Source organism: Oncorhynchus mykiss, chromosome 11, assembly GCF_057628025.1.
Source record: "Oncorhynchus mykiss isolate SJ-2025 chromosome 11, ASM5762802v1, whole genome shotgun sequence".
Taxonomy (NCBI): Eukaryota; Metazoa; Chordata; class Actinopteri; order Salmoniformes; family Salmonidae; genus Oncorhynchus; species Oncorhynchus mykiss.
The window spans coordinates 40,952,764-40,975,296 of NC_143032.1; the positions used below are offsets into that span (position 1 = coordinate 40,952,764).

General features: G+C 45.5%; 1 pseudogene; it reads left to right on the forward strand.

Moving 5' to 3' along the window:
• Nucleotides 1-20,983: 20,983 nt before the first annotated feature.
• Nucleotides 20,984-22,239, forward strand: LOC149979580 (uncharacterized; annotated as a pseudogene).
• The last annotated feature ends 294 nt before the right edge of the window (nucleotides 22,240-22,533 follow it).

Genomic DNA, 22,533 nt, shown 5'->3' on the forward strand with positions numbered 1-22,533 from the left:
TACATGTATCACTAGCCACTTTAACTATGCCACTTTGTTTACATACTCATCTCATATGTATATACTGTACTCGATACCATCTACTGTATCTTGACTATGCTGCTCTGTACCATCACTCATTCATATATTCTTATGTACATATTCTTTATCCCCTCACACTGTGTACAAGACAGTAGTTTTGGAATTGTTAGTTAGATTACTTGTTGGTTATTACTGCATTGTCGGAACTAGAAGCACAAGCATTTCGCTACACTCACATTAACATCTGCTAACCATGTGTATGTGACAAATAAAATTTGATTTGATTTGATTTGATTTGATTTGACAACATGTAATGATGGAATTGAAACCAGGTGTGTGGAAAGACAAGACAAAACAAGACAAAACAAATGAAAAGTGGATCGACGATGGCTAGAAGACCGGCGATGCCGACCGCCAAATGCCGCCCGAACCAGGAGAGGAAACAACTTCGGCGGAAGTCGTGACAGTACCCACCCTTGATGCACGGCACCAGCCGACACCGGCCTTGAGGACGACCCGGAGGGCAAGGCTCAGGGCGATCCGGACGAAGACGGTGTAACTCCTGCAGCATTGAAGGGTCCAACACGTCCTCGACTGGAACACAGCACCTTGCCTCCGGACCGTACCCCTCCCACTCCACGAGATACTGAAGGCCCCTCGCCCGACGCCTTGAATCCAGTATGGAGCAAACGGAGTACGCCGGGGCCCCCAGAAAGAGCGGAGGAACCTCCCGCACCTCAGACTCCTGGAACGGGCCAGCCACCACCGGGCTGAGGAGATACACATGGAACTAGGGGTTAATACGGTAATCAGGGGGAAGCTGTAACCTATAACAGACCTTGTTCATTCTCCTCAGGACTTTAAATGGTTCCCACAAACCATGGACACAGCTTCTGGCAGGGCAGGCGGAGGGGCAGGTTTCGGGTTGAGAGCCAGAAACCTCACTGCGGTGACGGTCTGCATTCTCTTTTTGGCGCAGCATGGGCAGCTTCCTGAACCAGTCGTCTACCGCAGGAGCCTCGGTCGGACTCTGATGCCAAGGCGCCACAACCAGCTGGTACCCCAGTACGCACGGGAAGGGAGGGAGGTTAGTGGAGGAGTGGCGAAACGAGTTCTGTGCCATCTCGGCCCAGGGTACGAACGCCGCCCACTCCCCCGGCCGGTCCTGGCAATAAGACCACAGAAACCTGCCCACACCCTGGTTTACTCTCTTCACCTGCCCATTACTCTTGGGGTGATGTTCCATGAACGCCTTCCAGACCCTAGACATGAACTGGGGACCTCGATCAGACACTATATCCCCAGGCACCCCGTAGTGCGGGAAGACTTGCGTAAACAAGGCCTCCGCAGTCTGTAGGGCCGTAGGAAGACCGGGCAGAGGGAGGAGACGACAGGACTTAGTGAACCGATCCACAACGACCAGGATCGCGGCGTTACCTTGTGAGGGGGGAGATGGAACGGGTAAGGGGTGTAACTTCCCTTTAGGCAGGTGCCTAGGAGCCTTGCACTGGGCACACAACGAGCAGGAGGAAACATAAACCATCACGTCCTTAGCCAAGGTAGGACACCAGTATCTCCCGCTCAAACAGTGCACTGTCCGACCGATCCTAGGATGACCAGAGGAGGGTGACGTGTGGGCCCAGTAGATCAACCGGTCACGAACAGCAGACGGGACGTACAGACGCCCATGCGGGACACTGGACGGGAGCGGGCTCTGGACGGGAGCGGGCTCTGCACGTAACGCCTGCTCAATGTCCACGTCCAGCTCCCTCACTACCGGAGAAACCAGGCAGGAGGCGGGGAGTATGGGAGTGGGGTCCATGGGCCCCTCCTCTGTGTCATACAGCCGGGACAATGCGTCTGCCTTCACGTTCTGGGAGCCTGGTCTGTAGGAAAGGGTCAACACAAAACATGTGAAAAACATGGCCCACCTTGCCTGGTGAGGGTTCAGTCTCCTCGCTACCCGGATGAACTTCAGATTGCGGTGGTCAGTCTAGATGAGAAAAGGGTGTTTAACCCCCTCAAACCAATGTCTCCATGCCTTCAAAGCCTTGACGACAGCCAACAGCTCTCGGTCCCCCACATCATAGTTTCGCTCTGCCGGGCTGAGCTTCTTCGAGAAGAAGGTACGGGGGCGGAGCTTTGGTGGCGTACCCGAGAGCTGAGAAAGCACAGCTCCTATTCCAGCCTCGGACGCATCAACCTCCAATATGAAGGCCGAAGAGGGATCCGGATGGGCCAGCACGGGAGCCGAGGTTAACAGAGCCCTCAGGTGACCAAAAGCCCTGTCCGCCTCAGCAGTGAGGTAATGGGAGCCGCTACCTAACCAAAACCCCGGATTAACCCCCGGTAGTAGTTGGCAAACCCTAAGAATCGATGCACCTCCTTCATCGTGGTTGGTGTCGGCCAATTACGCACGGCTGAAATGCGGTCACTCTCCATCTCCACCCCTGAGGTGGAACTGCGGTACCCTAACGGGCATTTCTCAGCCTTGACGTTATGGTCATGCTCCAACAGGCGGCCAAGCACCCTGCGCACCAGGGACACATGCTCGGCGAGTGTAGCGGAGTACATCAGAATGTCATCAATATACACTACTACACCCTGCCCGTTCAGGTCCCAGAAAATCTCATCTACAAAGGCTTGGAAGACTGATGGCGCATTCATCAACCCGCACAGCATGACGAGGTACTCATAGTGCCCTTAGGTGGTACTGAAAGCCGTCTTCCACTCGTCTCCCTCACAGATACGCACCAGGTTGTGAGCGCTCCTGAGATCTAGTTTGGTGAAGAAGCGCACCCCGTGCATTGACTCAATCGCTGTGGCTATGAGCGGTAGTGGATAACTACCTCACAGTGATCTGGTGCAGACCTTGATAATCAATACACGGGCGCAGACCTCCCTCCTTCTTCTTCACAAAAAAGAAACTCGAGGTGGCGGGTGAAGTGGAGGACCGAATGTACCCCTGATGCAGGGATTCGGAGACATATGTTTCCATAGCCGCCGTCTCCGCCTGTGAGAGGGGATACACGTGACTCTTAGGAAGTGCAGCGTCTACCAGGAGATCTATCGCACAATCACCCCGTCGATGAGGTGGTAATTGAGTCGCCTTCTTTTTGGAGATGACGAGAGCCAAATCGGAATATACATTGGGAATACGCACAGTGGAGACCTAGTCTGGACTTTCCACCGTAGTAGCACTAACGGAAACCCCCACGTCCGTGGGTAGCCAGCAGGTTATCCAGCCGGATGGACAGGTCCACCAGCTGGTCGAATGTGAGGGTGTTGTCTCTGCAGGCCAACTCCCGACGGACGTCCTTGCGCAGACTGCAGCAATAATGGTCAATCAGGGGCCTGTCGTTCCATCCCGCGCCGGTAGCCAGGTTCCGAAACTCAAGGGCGAACTCCTGGGCGCTCCTCGTCCCCTGCCTCAGGAAGAGGCGTTCACCTGCCGCTTACCCTCGGGCGGGTGGTCAAAGACTGCCCAGAAACGGCAGGTGAACTCCTCAAACTGGTCCAACGCCGCATATCCCGCTCTCCACACGGTGTTGGCCCACTCCAGGGCTTTCCCAGTGAGGCACGAGACGAGTGCGAACACCTGGTAGTTCACACAGGAACCCCTGGCAGTTCACATCCGTCCCATCGCTGGGGAAGGGAGAGACAAATCCCACTGGGACCAGGAGAAGGAGGGGTGCATAGTGGAGACCCCGGTTGTGCTGGTGGAGGTGCTGGTAGAACTCCCTATCTCTCCCAGCGGTCCATTGTCTGGACAACGCGGTCCTTGGCGGTGCCAAGATGGTGTAGCATTGCTGCGTGCTCCCAGACGCGCTCCTCCACCCCTATACCCGGGGTACCTCCTCCTGCTGACTCCATAAGTTTGGTCCGGAATTCTGTAAGGGGTGCGTACTGGCGGCAGAGAAGTCAGGTGCAGGAGAGCAAAAACTGTGTTACAACGGCACAGTTTTATAAAAATCACCATAAACAGAACATTCAATACAATGGTTACAAAACCCGTCGCATACCAGAATAACGCGCGCAAGAACTCACAATAAACAATTCCGGACAAGGACATGGGGGGGAACAGAGGGTTAAATACACAACATGTAATGATGGTAGTGAAACCAGGTGTGTGAGAAGACAAGACAAAACAAATGGAAAACGATAGATGGATCGACGATGACCGGCGACGCCAAACGTCGCCCAAACCAGGAGAGGAACCAACTTCGGCGGAAGTCGTGACAGTCTGCCAATCAGCATTCAGGGCTCGAACCACCCATTTTATAATGTAAAATGTACTGTGTCCGTAAAATGTATATAGTATGTACAGTATAAGCTGGAAGTAAAAAGCCTAAATGTTGTTTTCCATTAGTTTACTCCAATTAGGGGAGGGGTGGTATGGTAAGGGAAAAATAGTAAAGGAAATTATATAGCAATACATTTTTAGATTTTTTATACAGTACCAGTCAAAAGTTTGGACACACCTACTCATTCAAGTGTTTTTCTTTATTTTTAAAATGTTCTACATTGAAAAATAATAGTGAAGACATCAAAACTATGAGAACACATGGAATCATGTAGTAACAAAAAAAAGTGTATTTGAGAATCTTCAAAGTAGCTACCCTTTGCCTTGATGACAGCTTTGCACACTCTTGGCTTTCTCACAACCAGCTTCACCTGGAATGCTTTTCCAACAGTCTTTAGGAGTTCTCACATATGCTGAGCACTTGTTGGCTGCTTCACTCCGCGATCCAACATATCCAACCATCTAAGTTGGGTTGAGGTCGGGTGATTGTGCCTATAGGACGGTAGGAGGAAATAGAGTCGTGGTCGGATTTGCCGAAGGGTGGGCCTTGAACGCATCGCGGAGGTTAGAGTAGCGGTGATCCAGTGTATTGCCCGCACGAGTGCTACAATAAATATGCTGATAGAATTTAGATAGCCTTGTTCTCATATTTGCTTTGTTAAAATTCCCAGCAACAATAAATACAGCCTCAGGATATATGGTTTCCAGTTTGCATAGAGTCCAGTGAAGTTCCTTGAGTGTCTCGGTGTATGCTTGAGGGGGAATGTACACAACTATGACAATAACTGACCAGAATTATCTTGGGAGATAATATTGCCGGCATTTGATTGTAAGGAATTATAGTTAGGGTGAGCAGAAGGACTTGAGTTCCTGTATGTTGTTATGATTACACCATGAGTCGTTAATCATGAAGCATACACCCCCACTCCTCTACAGAGAAGCCTGGTGGCTGAACCGATTCCGACAACATATCCCAAGAGAACCATGTTTCCGTGAAACAGAGAATGTTACAATCTCTGATGTCTCTGGAAGACAATCCTTGCTCGAATTTCATATCCATTGTTGTCAAGAGACTGGACATTAGAGAGTAGTATACTAGGGAGCGGTGGGCGATGTGCACGCCTATGGAGCCTGACCAGACGGCCCCTTCTGCGGCGCCATTGTTTTGGCTCGGCTTCCGGGATTAGATCCATTGTCCTGGGTGGTGGTCCAAACAGAGGTTCCGCTTCGGGAGAGTAGTATTCCTGGTCTTAATGTTGGTAAATTGATGTCGCTCTTATATCCAATAGTTCTTCCCGGCTGTATGTAATAAGACTTAGGATTTCCTGAGGTAACAATGTAAGAAATAATACATAAATAACAAAATACTGCATAGTTTCCTAATGACTCGAAGCGAGGCGACCATCTCTGTCAACGCCATCTTTTATCTAGAGACTGGACATTAGCGAGTAATATACTCAGCAGCGGTGGATGGTATGCACACCTATCTCTTCTGCGGTGATGTTGTTTCAACTCAAATAAAAATTTATTTGGGCCGGCCTCTGGAATCAGATCCAATGTCCTGGGTGGTGGTGCGAACAAAGGATCCGTTCCGGGAAAGTCATATTCCTGGTTGTAATGTTGATAAATTGACGTCGCTCTGATATCCAATAGTTCTTCCTGGCTGTATGTAATAACACTTAAGATTTTCTGAGCTAACAATGTAAGAAATAATACCCCAAAAAACAAAATGCTGCATAATTTCCTTACGATTAGAAGCGAGGCGACCTTCTCTGTCGGCGCCATCGAGCCATCAGTGGTTATCGGATATAGGGGTATAGTGGCTAGGGGCAAGTGGCTCCAAGAGCTTCAGTGCTGTCCTCAAGGCATTGGTTGGATGTTTACCTACAGTTGAAGTCAGAAGTTTACATACTCTTAGGTTGGAGTCATTAAAACTTGTTTTTCAACCACTCCACAAATTTATTTTGGCAAGTCGGTTTTGACATCTACGAAAGTACGCAAGTATAAACACCATGGGACCACGCAGCTGTCATACTGCTCAGGAAGGAGATGCGTTCTGTCTCCTTTGTTAGGAAAAGTGCAAATGAATACCAGAACAACAGCAAAGGACCTTGTGTAGATGGTGGAGGAAACAGGTACAAAAGTATCTATATCCACAGTAAAACGAGTCCTATGTTGACATAACCTGAAAAGTCGCTCAGCAAGGAAGAAGCCACTGCTCCAAAACTGCCACAAAAAAGCCAGACCACGATTTGTAAATGCACATGGGGACAAAGATCGTACTTTTTGGAGAAATGTCCTCTGGTCTGATGAAACAAAAATAGAACTGTTTGGCCATAATGACCATCGTTATATTTGGAGGAAAAAGGGGTGGCTTGCAAGCCGAATGACACCATCCCAACCGTGAAGCATGGGGGTGGCAGCTTAATGTTGTGGGGTGCTTTGCTGTAGTAGGGACTGGTGCACTTCACAAAATATCCACAAAATAAATTATGTGGATATATTGAAGCAACATCTCAGGACATCAGTCAGGAAGTTAAAACTTGGTCGCAAATGGGTCTTCCAAATGACAATGACACCAAGCATACTTCCAAAGTTGTGGCAAAATGGCTTAAGGACAACAAAGTCAAGGTATTGGAGTGGCCATCACAATGCCCTGACCTCAATCCTATAGAAAATGTGTGGGCAGAACTGAAAAAGCGTGTGCGAGCAAGGAGGCCTTACAAACCTGACTCAGTTAAACCAGCTCTGTCAGGAGGAATGGGTCAAAATTACCCAACTTATTGTGGGAAGCTTGTGGAAGGCTACCAGAAATGTTTGGCCCAAGTTAAACAATTGAAAGGCAATGCTACCAAATACTGATTGAGTGTATGTAAACTTATGACCCACTGGGAATGTGATGAAAGAAATTAAAGCTTCCGACTTCAACTGTATTGTGTAGAACATAAATTATTGTCTGTTATATAGAACAGGAAATCGTGTCGACTCCATTCAATGTACATATTTCTATCTGCAAAGTTCAGAACGTTTCATGTCCCTGAAAAAAACTCAGAACTCTTTCTGTGTGTCTGTGTGACGGCCTGCTGATCACTGCCTGGTACATTGGCTTTCTGTCCCTCATCCTGGCCTCCTTCCTGGTGTACCTGGCTGAGGAAGACAATGTCACTGTGGAGATGTTGGACTCTGGGGTTTGGGCCTCACTGTTAAGCCCGAATCCTAGGACATTGACACACACCAATGCTCTGTGGTCTGGAGTGATGAATCACGCTTCACCATCTGGCAGTCCAACGGGACAAATCTGGGTTTGGCGGGTGCCAGGAGAACGCTACCTGCCCCAATGCGTGGTGCCAACTGTAAAGTTTGGTGAGTAGAAATAATGGTCTGGCTCAGCCCCTTAGTTCCAGTGAAGGGAAATCTTAACGCTACAGCATACAATGACATTCTAGATGATTCTGTGCTTCCAAATTTGTGGCAACAGTTTGGGGGAAGGCTCTTTCCTGTTCCAGCATGACAATGCACCCTGTGCACAAAGCAAAATCCATTCAGAAATGGTTTGTTGAGATCGGTGTGAAAGAACTTGACTGGCCTGCACAGAGCCCTGACCTCAACCCCATCGAACACCTTTGGGATGAAAAGGGAACACGAGCCAGGCCTAATCGCTCAACATCAGTGCCTGACCTCACTAATTGCTTGTGGCTGAATGGGGCCTGGTATGTATTTGTAGACAGACCCTTAGTTGGTACCTGTCAAGGTATTAGCTGTAAAAGAGAATCTCAGCCAACTGAGCTGGTATATTCTCAGCTAGCAAAAAACATTCTAAGAACCAGGGGTTGGGTAGGTTACTTTCTAAGTGTAATCCGTTACACTTACTAGTCACCTGTCCAAAATTTCAATCAGTAACGTAACCTTTGGATCACCCAAACTCAGTAACGTAATCTGATTACTGAATTACTTTCCCCTTTCCCCTGTTATAATGTATGTTTTTCTACAAATATCCTTTCTGAATTTCAAAAGTAATTCTCAGCACATTTAAGGAACTTTATAAAAAACATTATTGTCTTTGTATGTCATTACTTTAACGGAACATTTCCATTTCAATGTAATTTTTGGTAATATTTTAGGAACAATCTCGAAATGGTGTGACATTGGGAATGATTACATTTAAATGTAATTTTTAGTAATATTCTAGGAACAATCTCGAAATGGTGTGACATTGCAAATGCTCTCAAATGTGACTTGTTCCAGGAAACTACTTCACAGGAGAGGCATTTAAACATAAACCTTTTACAAAAAATCTAAATGCGTTTTTGGCAGAAATGTCTTCTGGAACATGTGAACTTTCATGTGCCTTAATAACAAACATGTATGCCATCTGTAAATACGAATAAAACTATTATATTACAAGCCTAGTTGGCTTAGCCACGGAAAAAGCGAGGAACCTTCCTGCTAGCCTTGATTGGCTGAGATAATGGATGGGCTGGACATTGCGAGAGATGAGTTTGGATTGGTCTGCCATGTAGCACGCTTCTGTCTATAACATGAACTGGTCATCGTATTTATAGATGGCATACATGTTTGTGTAGGTAATCCTTTCCAACATGTTTTTTGATAAAGATATCACATTGTAGAACTGAAAAAAAGTGTTGCTCTCCACTTTCCAGAGGACCGAGTTTTGAAATCAGTGGAATGCCAGGTGGAATTAGAGTATGATAGCAAAGGAGATGGAGAAAATTCTGGCATTTGATTGCAAATATGCAGAGGGAGATGAAAAGAGAACACACAGAAGACTGTTGTATAAAACACCTGTCTCCAGATTACATCTTCAAACTAAGACAGATAGGGAGAAGTATCCATCCGTGTATATGGGTAAGAGAGTCCAGCTAGCTACATTTTCAGATATTATACATTTCTAATTTTGTCAGAAAGTTGTTTACATTTCAAGTTAAAGTGTACTGTTAGCTAGCTAGGTAACGTTGGCTGGCTGGCTCTTTAGCTAGCTACCGTTACATGTATAATCTGTGCAGCAATATTATTTGTATCTCAGATCCATTTGCATTGTTAGTTATAGCTAGCTAGCTAACATTGAACCTGGTTGATTAGCTAAATGCAGATTCATGCAGGGTACTAATGTTATGATTTGGGGTTATTGGTAATTGTTTAGCTAGCTAGCTAGCTACACGTCCACTATGCAAGTAACCATTTCACTACACCTTCTGTATCCTGTGCATGTGACAAATAACCATTGATTTTATTTAATATAGTATGTGTTGACCAGAGATGGTATTGTGAAGAACATGACCTGCACCAAAGTCAAATTAGGATATAATGTTAGGCCAATGAGACAGTGTACAAGTTCAAAAATTATCTGGTAGAATGCCCTGATTTTAATCACACTCACAACCATAAGCTATTTTCTCTCTCTCTTGGCTCGCCATTAACTTGTAAATAATGATCTTGTTGTGAGTTTATTTTCCTGTAAAAATGAAGACAAATTAGCTGTATGATATGGTCATTATTTGAACTGGCTAGCCAGCTAACTTAACATTAGCTAGCTAGCTAACAAGCTAGATGTGAACCAAAACATTGTTTAGAAAGTTGCTTTCAGAAACAGTGTTAATTTTGGGAAATGTCTTTACTTTAGCATAATGTTTCCTATATAGGCTCATGGTTCTATTTAACGTTATTCTGGGAATGTTGTAAGAAATGGTGTGACGTTAGGAATGTTCTGTTTTGGTTCTATTTTTATTTTTTTATGTTTGACTATATTCTGACAACGTTCTTAGAAATGGTGTGACATTAGGAATGTTTTAAAAACATAAAGACAATTTAGAGAAAAACATTTTGGGGGGGGGGAATATAATCTGCAGTTGCTATATCAATTTTGTGGCTTTTAAAGTAATCACATAAAGCCATTGATTCTACCCCATCAGAAACCAAAATATGAGCTTGTTTTACTTCAGAGTTTGTCAATAATGTAATTGTCAACAAACACTGTTTAGCTTGAAAACACAGTAAAAACTATAATTTTGAACTCATGGATGGTCAGTTCTTGCATCGATAGCTCCATCTATGAATTTGAGAGTGGTTACATTTTTCCAGCCCCATCCCTGAGCTGTTTGCCGCTTTAAGCTTTAAACATCCCACTGGGTACACACTGGTTGAATCAACATTGTACCGTAATGTGAACAACTAACGTGTGAAATGCCAATAGTGCACAGTTATCAAAAGTGTTACTTTTACATTTCTGCTTCAGCCACAACTGCTTTTTAAATAGAATATTAACATTAGCTGAGAAAGTGCCTTGCTCAATCAGTGTAACCTTTATATCGCTAATTACAATAGCTAATGTGGTTAATGAGTAGAAGTCTATTTGTAAAAGTATACTTGAAACACATTATAAATACAATTTTATTGTAAATTATATAATTAAATGTTATTTCATTGTAAAGATTATAATTTTTTGAATTCTAATTCAAATACCATTATATTATATTTGTAATTTATGAGTCATATACAGTACCAGTACCAAAACTTTGGATCAATTTGACAACAAGCCGGTAAAATGGCAGAGCGCCAAATTCAAATTAAGTTATTAGAAATATTTAACTTTCATCCAATCAGAAGTGCAATACACCAAATTAAAGGTTTACTTCTTGTTAATCCAGCCACCATGTCAGATTTCAAAAATACTTTACGGCGAAAGCAAACCATGCTATTATCTGAGGATAGCACCCCATCACCCCATCGCTCCCGCCAGGAGCGTCACAAAACTCAGAAATAACTATATAATTCATGCCTTACCTTTGAAGAGCTTCTTCTGTTGGCACTCCAATATGTCCCATAAACATCACAAATGGTCATTTTGTTTGATAAATTCCATCGTTATATATCCAAAATGTCCATTTATTTGGTGTGTTTGATTCTGAAAAACACCGGTTCCAACTCGTCCAACATGACTACACATTATCTAATAAGTTACCTGTAAACTTTGTCAAAACATTTCAAACAACTTTCCTAATCCAACTTTAGGTATTTGTTTCTGTAAATAATCAATAATATTTCAGTTGGGATAAACTGCGTTCAATAGCGGATAAAAACAAAGTGGAGCGAGCTTTCAGGTTGTGCTTTTTCATAAAGCTCTGACAAAGGCCGTGAGGCTGATACGTAAAGCTTATTAAATATCAGTGATACTATCAAGAGCAGTGTGTGGTTTCCTTTTTCCTTCATCTTGTTCAATTGTTGCCATGCACCTTCAAATAAGATTGCTCAGATGTGCGAGTGCCTATTGAATTTTGTACTTCTTCATTACTCAAAGGAAAAACATCAACAAATTTCTAAGACTGTTGACATCTAGTGGAAGCAATAGGAACTGCAACCAAGTGCCCTAGATTCACACAGAAGACCCATTGAAAACACTGTCACCTCAAAACAAAATCCTGGAAGTTTGTCCTCTGGGTTTTGCCTGACAAATCAGTTCTGTTATACTCACAGACATTATTCAAACAGTTTTAGAAACTCCAGAGTGTTTTCTATCCACAACTACTAATAATATGCATCTGGGCCTGAGTAGCAGGCAGTTTACTTTGGGCATGCTTTTCATCCGGACGTGAAAATACCGCCCCCTAGCCTAGAGAGGTTATTAAGCATATTTCCTTTCAGAAAAAGGTGTAAACTTAAAAAAAAACGCATGTCCATGTCCTCTTGTTAAAGATGTGGCTAATTGAAACAGCCAGAATACATTTTTTAATTAAGAAATAACCAATTTTTTGACGATCTGTTGTTTTTAAATGGCTGCTGGGTAATTTGATATGCATCGAATTCTGTTTGTTAGTAGGCATCGAATGTAGCGCAGGTTCACAGAGTTGCAAACCAAATGGATAGGTCTAGCTCATTGATTTGTAGATCTGACGCAGTTGCTACCTCAGATTATGAGCCTAGAGTCACAAATGAGTTATGTAGTACCCACAGAAGGCCACAGGGAGAGCTATAAACCCATACTGTTTTTTGCCTTAAAAACCCTAACCCAAGGTATAACCTATTTTAGCCTTAACAATACGTATAACCTATTTTAGCCTTAACCCTAAACACTAAACCTAATTCTTGGGTAGCGTAGCCTAGAACACTTTTAAAAACTATTTTTGTAATAATATTACGTCAGTAAATACCATTAAAGTACTAAATAGCATTTTGATTGTTATTTTTTTAAATCAAACCCTACTGTATGCAAGCATTTTGCAATTTTTTTGTTGCTACAAGTTATTTTGTGATATGTATTATTGCAAGGCAGAACACTTGATTAACAAGCCACATTGTATTTTGCAATTTTGGTTTGAACTGGGTGTGACCTAGTAACCTATATGTGAAGTCCAGCAATTGGCTGGGATAGGTGGGGCAGGTTTGAGTGATCTCAGGAATTAATAAGAAAAATACACTTCATTTCTCAGCTGCTTCACCAATGTCTTTATGTGGATTAATAACTTTTAATTGCTAGATATTTCCAATAGCATAAGACCACAAAGCATCAAGTATTGGCTACAGCAGCAATATGATTGACATAAAATGGCATGCAACCAAAGACGATATGTCCTATGATTTTTGAAAATGGTCACTCATTACTTTTACAAGTAGCTATTTATCTCGTATTAGGCCTGTGCTGGTTGGAGAGCAAAAAAATAGTGACTACAGCAGGTACTGAACCTCGGCCAAATATTCACTAGACAGGTGCGCTAACCTCACTCTAGTAGACATGCATTATAAATGAAGTATGATGAAGTATAATTTCAAAACATGAGCATAAAAACTGGTAATAATAAACATGAATCAAACCCTATATTACGTCACAGTCATCTGTTAAATGTCTTTTCAGCCCTTCCTCTTGCGTTATCAGCGTGGAAAGGGACAGAAAAAAGTGCACGCGGGAGTTTTCCTGTGAGGGGAGTGCAGTACCCAGGGAGAAAACAAATCTTCTGAAATTAATTTGTGACCTTATGCTCCCATCTATTGGAATTATTTTGCAACTGCAGTAGTACTGAATAAATTGTATATCCTTACTAAAGTAGTAATTACTCAGAATTGCAAAATCTACATTTTATTTGTACATTTGATCACTTACAACCATAAAATAACAATTTAAACCGTAACAAACAATAAAACTGACATAAACACCATACATTTAGTTAATTATTTTAAATTTAAAAAATGATTTATTTAGATGGGTGACATTATCTGCGAAAGTAACACCCCCTCAACATATAAACACAGACACTGGACACAGACACTAAAAAATAGCTTTTTTAAATTATAAATCTGGTAGCTCTCAAAAGAGCCTTTGCTTTGCTGAGCAGTTTGTTTTTGTGAGTGTGCTGCCTGCCTGTAGATCTGTAAATAATGAAAAGTTAATATATGATTGCTTCGCTTTCACATAGAGGCCTCGTTTACATTTTAGTCATTTAGCAGACGCTCTTATCCAGAGCAACTAAGGTTAAGTGCCTTGCTCAAGGGTACATCGGCAGATATTTCACCTAGTCCTTCGGGGATTCAAACTAGCCCCTTTTCGGTTACTGCCCAATGCTTTTAACCACTAGATTACAAACCTCAAAATGATTACAAACCTTACACAAAAAGGCAAATGTTAGTAGATAAATCGTAAACTGGTTAAATAACTGCCATTGTTTTGGGGAAATATGGGTATGTATGTATATTTCGTCAAATATCTCTCAATGTGTTTATTTAGATCTTTTTCAAGTAGGACACCATTTTATTCAGCATAATTTCTTCTTTCTAATTATGTAAGGCTGGGCAGTGTCTCGTTGTCATCGATCGCTAGACCAAAATTAGTCCTTGGTTGCAATTTGTTTCCTAATTCCTCGTTATGCAGGCAAACGCAGTCGACACAATCGAGGTGTGTATGTTGACTTTCTACAGTTTCGTCCTAAGAACAAATTGTAGTGGTAATATGAAAAGGGATTCATTTTTGTTGTGCCATTTAGGCTAAATGGAATTCTAAGCATAATTCCTGTCAACATAGGTTCTGCGAATTTTCGATTAAATTCATTTACTATGGGCTTGCAATAGTGTTCCAGTTTTTTGCCATTTTTCAGCCTTGGGTGAATTTTGACTCATTCTATTGTCCAGCCTACCATTGGACACCTTTCTCTAAATATCTCTGGTTAGCTCTATTCAGTCAAGGAGTCTGTGTGATTTTGCAAAAGTGTAGTGGAATATTCAGCAACAACAGGCAGAGACTGATATTTTCCCCTGCAGGATATTAAAGTTATCTTTTATTTACATTTTCTTCAGATTGTGTGGTTAGCTCGCTAGCATTATTCAGGGCAATGGTCATGACATTTTCCCACATGAGTTGAATTTTCTTTGCGCTTTTGCATCTTTCAGACGTTATCCTTATCCAGCTATTAATTAGGCAACGTTAAATTCATTATATATGAAACATCAGGCACATACTGAAATGTTATTTGGCCTTGTAGTCTATTACACATGTTTTTTTATTGAGATTGTGTGGTTGGTATGAGTTGCATGGTATAGCTCTTCAGGTGTGTGCATGCAATTTACTGGCTGGGGATAGTGTAATTGTCATATTGCTAGCTGGCTGGTAGCTCGAAGTAGCTTTATTGGGAATGTACAGGGGTAAATCCTGCAATTTCTGTTGTCTAAATATTAAAGCATTCATTACTCATGTAAAAAACAAACTATAGTTTTGCTTGTGGGGTAGAGGAGTGCCCTTGCACCAAAGCATCACTACTTGTTACACTACCCCAACCTCATCCTGCAATTTGGGCCACTCATTTGTTTGAGAGCAAGCACTCCTTTTTCAAGGAGGGTGGCAGAAAACTTCACAACTTTAGAAACCTGTGCAAAACATTGTCTGAGAGGCACCAGTTCCTCCAATCTTACCTATGCAGCATCCAATGGTTTCCACATAGCATTGAAGTTGTTGGTGTCATGAATGAATTTGAGGAGCCATTCAGTCAAAAGGGTTCATAAATTAAAACACTGCAGAGGTGTCTAAAGTTGTATACAAAGGAACAACATCCACTAAAGGCCTTGTTGTAATAGGATAAAATGATTAGGGATACACATTTGGATCTCACTTATTATGGCCACAGAATCACAGGTCCATTTAATTGTTGGGGTGTATCAGTCTGTGTCAATGGTCGATCTCTGGGTTAATTTTATACCAGCTTATGTGATTAATTATGTGTGTGTTAATGCAGATAGTCTGAGTGATTATTTCCCACTACCAGTTTATAAGTGTCAGGTTTCTCTGTTGTTTCCCTGCAAGTGTGTTCTTCTTAAACCAGTGTAGGCATGGAGGGTCTTCAAGATGCAATTAAACACCAATTGCCTGAGTTGGAGACCAAGATGATGAGATCTTGGTCGGAGCATCTAAGGGGAAATGTTGGAGTGAAGAATATTAAAGACCTTGAATATGTTCAGCCAGAGGACATAAAAGACCATTTGACGCCAATACAGTGCCGGGAATTGCTTCAGTCCTTCAAGCAAAGAGGTTTGATCTTGATTGATAAATGTGTGCTATCTAGAATTTAAAATGGTTCTTCTCGCTGTCCCTATAGGAGAAGCCTTTGAAGAACCCTTTTTGATTCCAGGTACATGTATAACCATTTTGGTTCCAGGTAGAACTAATTTGGGATCCATTTAGATTCCTTTCCACAGAGGGTACTACATGGAACCCAAAAGGGTTCTCCTATGGGGACAGCCAAAGAACCCTTTCGGAACCCTTTTTTCTAAGAGTGTACACACATAAGGTTAAAAAGGATCTATAAATAGTTATCACGATCGTCGTAATGAGCGGACCAAGGCGGAGTCATGAGTGAGTATAGTTCCACAAATGTTTAATCTCCGTGAAACAAAAAAAACAACGGCACGTGAAGTCATGACATGCACACAGGCAACTAAAACACATACAATATCCCACAAAACACAGGTGGGGGAATGCCTACCTAAATATGATCCCCAATCAGAGGTAACGATAAACAGCTGCCTCTAATTGGGAACCATATTAGCACCAACATAGAAATAGACATACTAGAACACTCCCTAGTCACGCCCTGACCTACTACACCATAGAGAACCTGTCACACTCTGACCATTATTTGCGTTGTTTGTTTCTATGTTTTGTTTGGTCAGGGTGTGATATGAGTGGGCATTCTATGTTGCATGTTTAGTTTGTCTGTTTCTATGTGTTTTGGCCTGATATGGTTCTCAATCAGGGGCAGATGTTTGTCGTTGTTTCTGATTGGGAACCATATTTAGGTAGCCTGTTTTGTATTGTGGTTCGTGGGCTTTGTCTATGTGAAGTTGCCTGTGGCTGCACTCGTTGGTCATAGCGTCACGTTCGTTTTGTTTAACTGTTCTTCGTGTTCTTCCTTCAATAAGTAATTTGGTCTCCCCTTTACGACGATCGTGACACAAAAACCCACAAACCAAGGACCAAGCAGCGTGGTAACGGGCAGCAGCAGCAGCGGCTAAAAACACAGGACTCCTGGACATGGGAGGAGATTCTGGATGGCAAGGGACCATGGGCACAGGCTGGAGAATATCGCCGCCCCAAGGCTGAGCTGGAGGCAGCGAAAGCAGAGAGGCGGCAGTATGAGGAGGCAGCACGGCAGCGCGGCTGGAAGCCCGAGAGGCAGCCCCAAAAATGTATTGGGGGGGAACACGGGGAGTGTGGCGAAGCCAGGTAGGAGACCTGCGCCAACTTCCTGTGCTTACCGGAGAGAGAGGGAGGGACCGGGCAAGCACCGTGTTATGCGGTGGAGCGCACAGTGTCCCCGGTGCGCGTGCATAGCCCGGTGTGGTACAGTGCAGCACCTCGTATCGGCCGGGCTAGAGTGGGCATCGAGCCAGGTGCCATGAAGCCATCTGTGCATCTGGTCTCCAGTGTGTCTCCTCAGGCCGGCGTACATGGCACCAGCCTTGCGCAGGGTGTCCCCTGTTCGCCAGCACAGCCCAGTGCGGGCTATTCCACCTCGCCGCACTGGCCTGGCTACGGGGAGCATTCAGCCAGGTAAGGTTGGGCAGGCTCGTTGCTCAAGAGCCCCCCGCACCAGGCTGTCTCTCTGTCTTCTCCCTACAAGTGCTCCCGCCTGTCCAGCACTGCCAGAGCCTTCCTCCTCTCCAGCACTGCCAGAGTCTCCCGTCTGTCCTGAGCTGCCAGAGCCACCCGTCTGTCCTGAGCTGCCAGAGCCACCCGTCTGTCCTGAGCTGCCAGAGCCGCCCGTCTGTCCTGAGCTGCCAGAGCCGCCAGCCAGTCAGGAGCCGCCAGAGCCGTCAGCCAGCCAGGAGCCGCCAGAGCCGTCAGCCAGCCAGGAGCCGCCAGAGCCGTCAGCCAGCCAGGAGCCGCCAGAGCCGTCAGCCAGTCCGGAGCTGCCCCTCAGTCCGGAGCTGCCCCTCAGTCCAGAGGCGCTCCTCAGTCCAGTGGGGCCTTTGATTAAGGTCTTAGTTCCAAGGTGGGAGGCGAGGGTCGCCACTCTGAAGAGGCCCTTGAAGAGGGAAATTACTATGTGGAGTGGGGTCCACGTCCCGCGCCAGAGCCGCCACCGCGGTCAGATGCCCACCCAGACTCTCCCCTATAGGTTCAGGTTTTGTGGCCGGAGTACGCACCTTAGGGGGGGGGGGGGGTACTGTCACACTCTGACCATTATTTGTGTTGTTTGTTTCTATGTTTTGTTTGGTCAGGGTGTGATATGAGTGGGCATTCTATGTTGCATGTCTACTTTGTCTGTTTCTATGTGTTTTGGCCTGATATGGTTCTCAATCAGGGGCAGGTGCTTGTCGTTGTCTCTGATTGGGAACCATATTTAGGTAGCCTGCTTTTGTATTGTGGTTCGTGGGCTATTGTCTATGTGAAGTTGCCTGTGTCTGCACTCGTTGGTCATAGCGTCACGTTCGTTTTGTTTAACTGTTCTTCGTGTTCTTCCTTCAATAAAAGAAGAATGTATTCTAATCACGCTGCGCTTTGCTCTCCCCTTTACGACGATCGTGACAGAACCAAGGGCTCTCTATGGTCAGGGCGTGAGAATAGACGTGCCCCAGACGTGCCCTGCTGTGTGCTAGAGAGCAGCCGAGTGTTATTGTTGCTCGGGTGGGGTGGGTCAACTGCACACGGCTACACACAAGCGCGCAAGCGAGCCTCGTGCATTTTCGGTTCTCGGTCTCCCGCGTAAGCCGCCGGCCGGCCCTACGTAGAGAGGATACTAATATTGTCAGCGGCACCCACCCACACACACACACACAAAGTGACCGGCGCCCCACCCGTGCCAAGTGCGCTCTTCCCCAACGCTCAGCGGACCCGATCAGTGGAGCCGAGCGGCCATGGCCGTGCGTTTTACGGCCGCGCAGATTCTAGAACAGATCTTGTCCAGCGTGGATCAACAAGACTACTCAGATTGCCAGGAGGAGGAGGAAGAGGTTTCGGAAGAAACGAGGACGAGGAGGAATACAACCCCGAGCGCCGCGAGGTCGACGATGCTTCTTCTCCCTCTTCTGAGGAAGAGTCCGAGGAAGAGCCCGAGGAAGCACCCGAGGACGAGCACGAGGACCGATGCGAGGAAGAGATCTCCTCAGCCCCGGACCAACGGGAGATGCCGTTGCTGTCGAATAACGTCAAAATAGAGTGGTCCCCCGTGGCCTACGGCCGCCACCATCGCCCTCGCGATCTGCCACGCCGGGCCAGACCAGACTCCGGGCCCCACGGCCTATGCCGCAACCCAGGCCCGCGACATCGCGTTCGCCTTCCACCTGTTTGTCACACCGGCGATAGAAAGGATAATTGTGGAAATGACGAACCTGCACGGGGCCAGAGGATATGGCGACGGCTGGCGACCCATGGACGCCACAGACCTGCGCGCCTATGTAGGGCTGCTGATCCTAGCGGGTGTCTACAGGTCCCGAGGCGAGGCCGCGGCAAGCCTGTGGGACGCCGAGAGCGGCACGACCGTGTTCCGAGCCACCATGCTGCTCAAGGTCTTTCACAGGTACTCGAGGCTGCTGCGATTCGACGACCGCCAGTCGAGACCCGCCAGACTCGCCACGGACAAACTCGCAGCCATACGGGAGGTCTGGGACCTGTGGGAGGTGCGGCTGCCGGCCCTCTACAACCCGGGGCCCGACGTGACGGTGGACGAGCAACTGGTCCCGTTCAGAGGTACTGTGCGCGTGCGACAACATCTTCACCTCCTACGAACTGGGCCAGCGTCTCCTCGAGAGGAACCTCACCATGGTGGGCACGGTGAGAAAGAACAAGGCCGATCTCCCGCCCGCACTGCTCGAGTCCAAGGGCAGACAGGTCCTGTCCTCCAGGTTCGCCTTCACGCCCACCACCACTCTGGTGTCCTACCTGGCAAAGAAAAACAAGAACGTGCTACTTTTGAGCACGCTGCACACAGAGGGCCACATTAGCGGTCGCCGCGACAGGAAGCCGGCCGTCATCCTAGACTACAACTGCAACAAGGGCGGTGTGGACAACCTAAGGTGGTCGGCACCTACAGCTGCAGACGGATGACTTCCCGCTGGCCCCTGGTCGTCTTCCACAACATCCTCGACGTGTCCTCCTACAACGCCTTCCAAAGAAGGCAGCATCTGCCCCGCACCGAAGCGGCGTCAGCACTTGTCAAAGTCCTACAGAGTGCTACGGCGGTGGCTCGTGATCAACACCGCGAGGGCCCCGCCGCTGGCACGGCCGCTGCCCCGCTCGTTGCCCCGGCCACCGGGGCAAGTAAGAGGAAGTGGTGTCAGCTCTGCCCACCCACGAAGGACTCCAAGACACACACGGTGTGCTGCAGGTGTAAGAAATACATCTGCAAAGGCTGTTCACACGCCTACTGTCACACTTGCGCACATTGGGCCTTTAGCCAGGACGGGACAGGGTGACCCGGAGGACGCGGAGACACAATACGAGGACGACGGGAGGGTTAAATAGGCAGTGTTATATTTTGACACAGGCTTGAATAAGCTAAGTAGCCAATAGGCAGAGGATAGCATAATTTGTCTGATTCTCTGTAATAATGATATTAGAATCATTTTATTTTGTTAAGTGGTTTCTTGCATCAAACAACACAACATTTTCAGTCACCTTCTTGTCTGCAGGACAAGTGAATGAACAGGTTAATGTCAAGCCCTGTATGTTTTTTTCAAAAGTCTCATGGAATGTAGGCCTACTGTACATTAAACACCACACATTGGCTGCTACTGTAGGCTGAATGATAGAACAGCTATTTCCATCTTAAAATGTTATGGGATGCGTTTTCTCCATTGTTTTTGATGGTATGCCAATCTGGTGGGCCTACATTATGTTCAAAAAGCCACATTAAGGCTAACTTGGCAACTGTTAAAACTGTAACTTAAAACGGGTACAGACTCAGTGTTCAGTGTTCACAACATTCAAGTTTGCGCTCAGCAGACCTAAAATGTGCTCAGTGCCGAAAGAAATTAGAGGGAACATTAGTAAGGACAGTATTCCTTACACATTGTAATTTTAGCCTAAATTGTTTTATTTTCTTCTTTAAAGATACTGGTGGTTGCTCATCATCCCCTATGCCTTGTGAGTCAGTCAGTGGTGTGAGTGAACTGCTGTCCCCTCCAAGTCCGACCTCTTCTTTTCCTACAACAACAATGATTAACATGAGCACATTGTCACTTAGCAACTTCCAGGTACCTTGGCAGAAGATTCCCTCCAGCCTCAAGCAGGCCATTGCCCAAGGAAAGAGGGTAGAGGCGGCAGATGGTGAGGGAGACTGCCGACGCCATGCATGAGCACTGCCCCAATCCCAACAGGGTGGAAATTGCAAAATCCATTGTAACGCAGTACCCAAAGACTTTGAGACCTCACCGAGGAAGGAGAACAACTTGGCAGTGGGTACCACTTCCTGGTATCTAAGATGATGAACAGAGTGGAGCATAAAAATCGTAACTGCACTTTAGATAGAATCTGTAGACCCAAGAGGAGCAAAGAAGAGGAAAGGGGCGTCAGCGGACAGGCAAAAATAGCAAGAACCAAAGTCGACAGTTAAGGCTGCATCAACTTGCAACCACAGGACCTTCCAGAGAAAGAAACCCCAGACTCCCTGGAAAACAAGAGACAGGCAATGGCAACCATTTTCAGCTGTGTGGGCCCCAGAAGTGCAGACAAGAGGGAAGTGGATTACCTGATGAAGCTGACATACACTTATCAATGCCACATGATCAACACTTGTCCTCCTCCAAGCATCAGTGACCTCCAGGAACAGTGGCCTTTCCTTTTAATCGAGTTATGGCTCTGCGACCACTTCAACACCCTCACTTGCATTGAGATTGAAGTCGCCTGACTCAAGCTCTCCTGAACACGGGTTAGAGAATTGCCAAAGGTTACATCAAAGGCAATGACGATCTAACAGCCACTGCTGCCATTCTTTTGTTGAAGGACAAATCTCTGTTCCTCTTGGCAGATGTAAGGAATAGAGTTTTTATAAAGTTTATACATGATTAATGATGTTTATACTGTACATGATTTGAATCTTTTTTTTATGTATGTTTTGTGATTTTAGGTCACTGCAACTCGGGTTGATGTCGAGGCGCAAATTCCTTTGCCAGACACAACAAGGCTGATCATGCTTTGTAATACATTTATTTGATTTAAGGTGGAACAGAAATACATAGTATTATGGTACCTATCTAGAGATATTTTGTTAAGTATGCTTTAACACCCTTACTTTTGTTTATTTCAGGAAATACTCTTTTGGGTTCTTCAAAATGGATGGTGTCGATCAATGGGAGGGTGGTCTATGTTTTGGACAGTGAGTCCAACTTTGCTGCTGCCCTCTCTGCTCTTCAGCACTTTCTATGTTTTTTCTATGTTTTTATCATTGGCCTCTGCAAGCTTGGAGCTCATACAGCGGTAAGCGTTGAACATTTAGTGATCCAACACTTACATATAGCATCTATTAGTTACATTGCAATGGAATTTCTTATGGCTCTTTTTTCAATGTCTCAACTGATTTGATATATTCTATGTTGGGTTGTTCAGGATCCTGATTTGAATAAACCCTGAAGGAACCAAATGCGCAGCGAAAGAAGGAGTGAGCCGCAAGGCCGGAAAGGTCATTCAGAGGAAGCCATTGCCAATTAACCCACATGTTACACGCTTCCTCGCAGACCTGAAGGAGTTTGAGTGGAAAAACTCCAACATGTAAGTA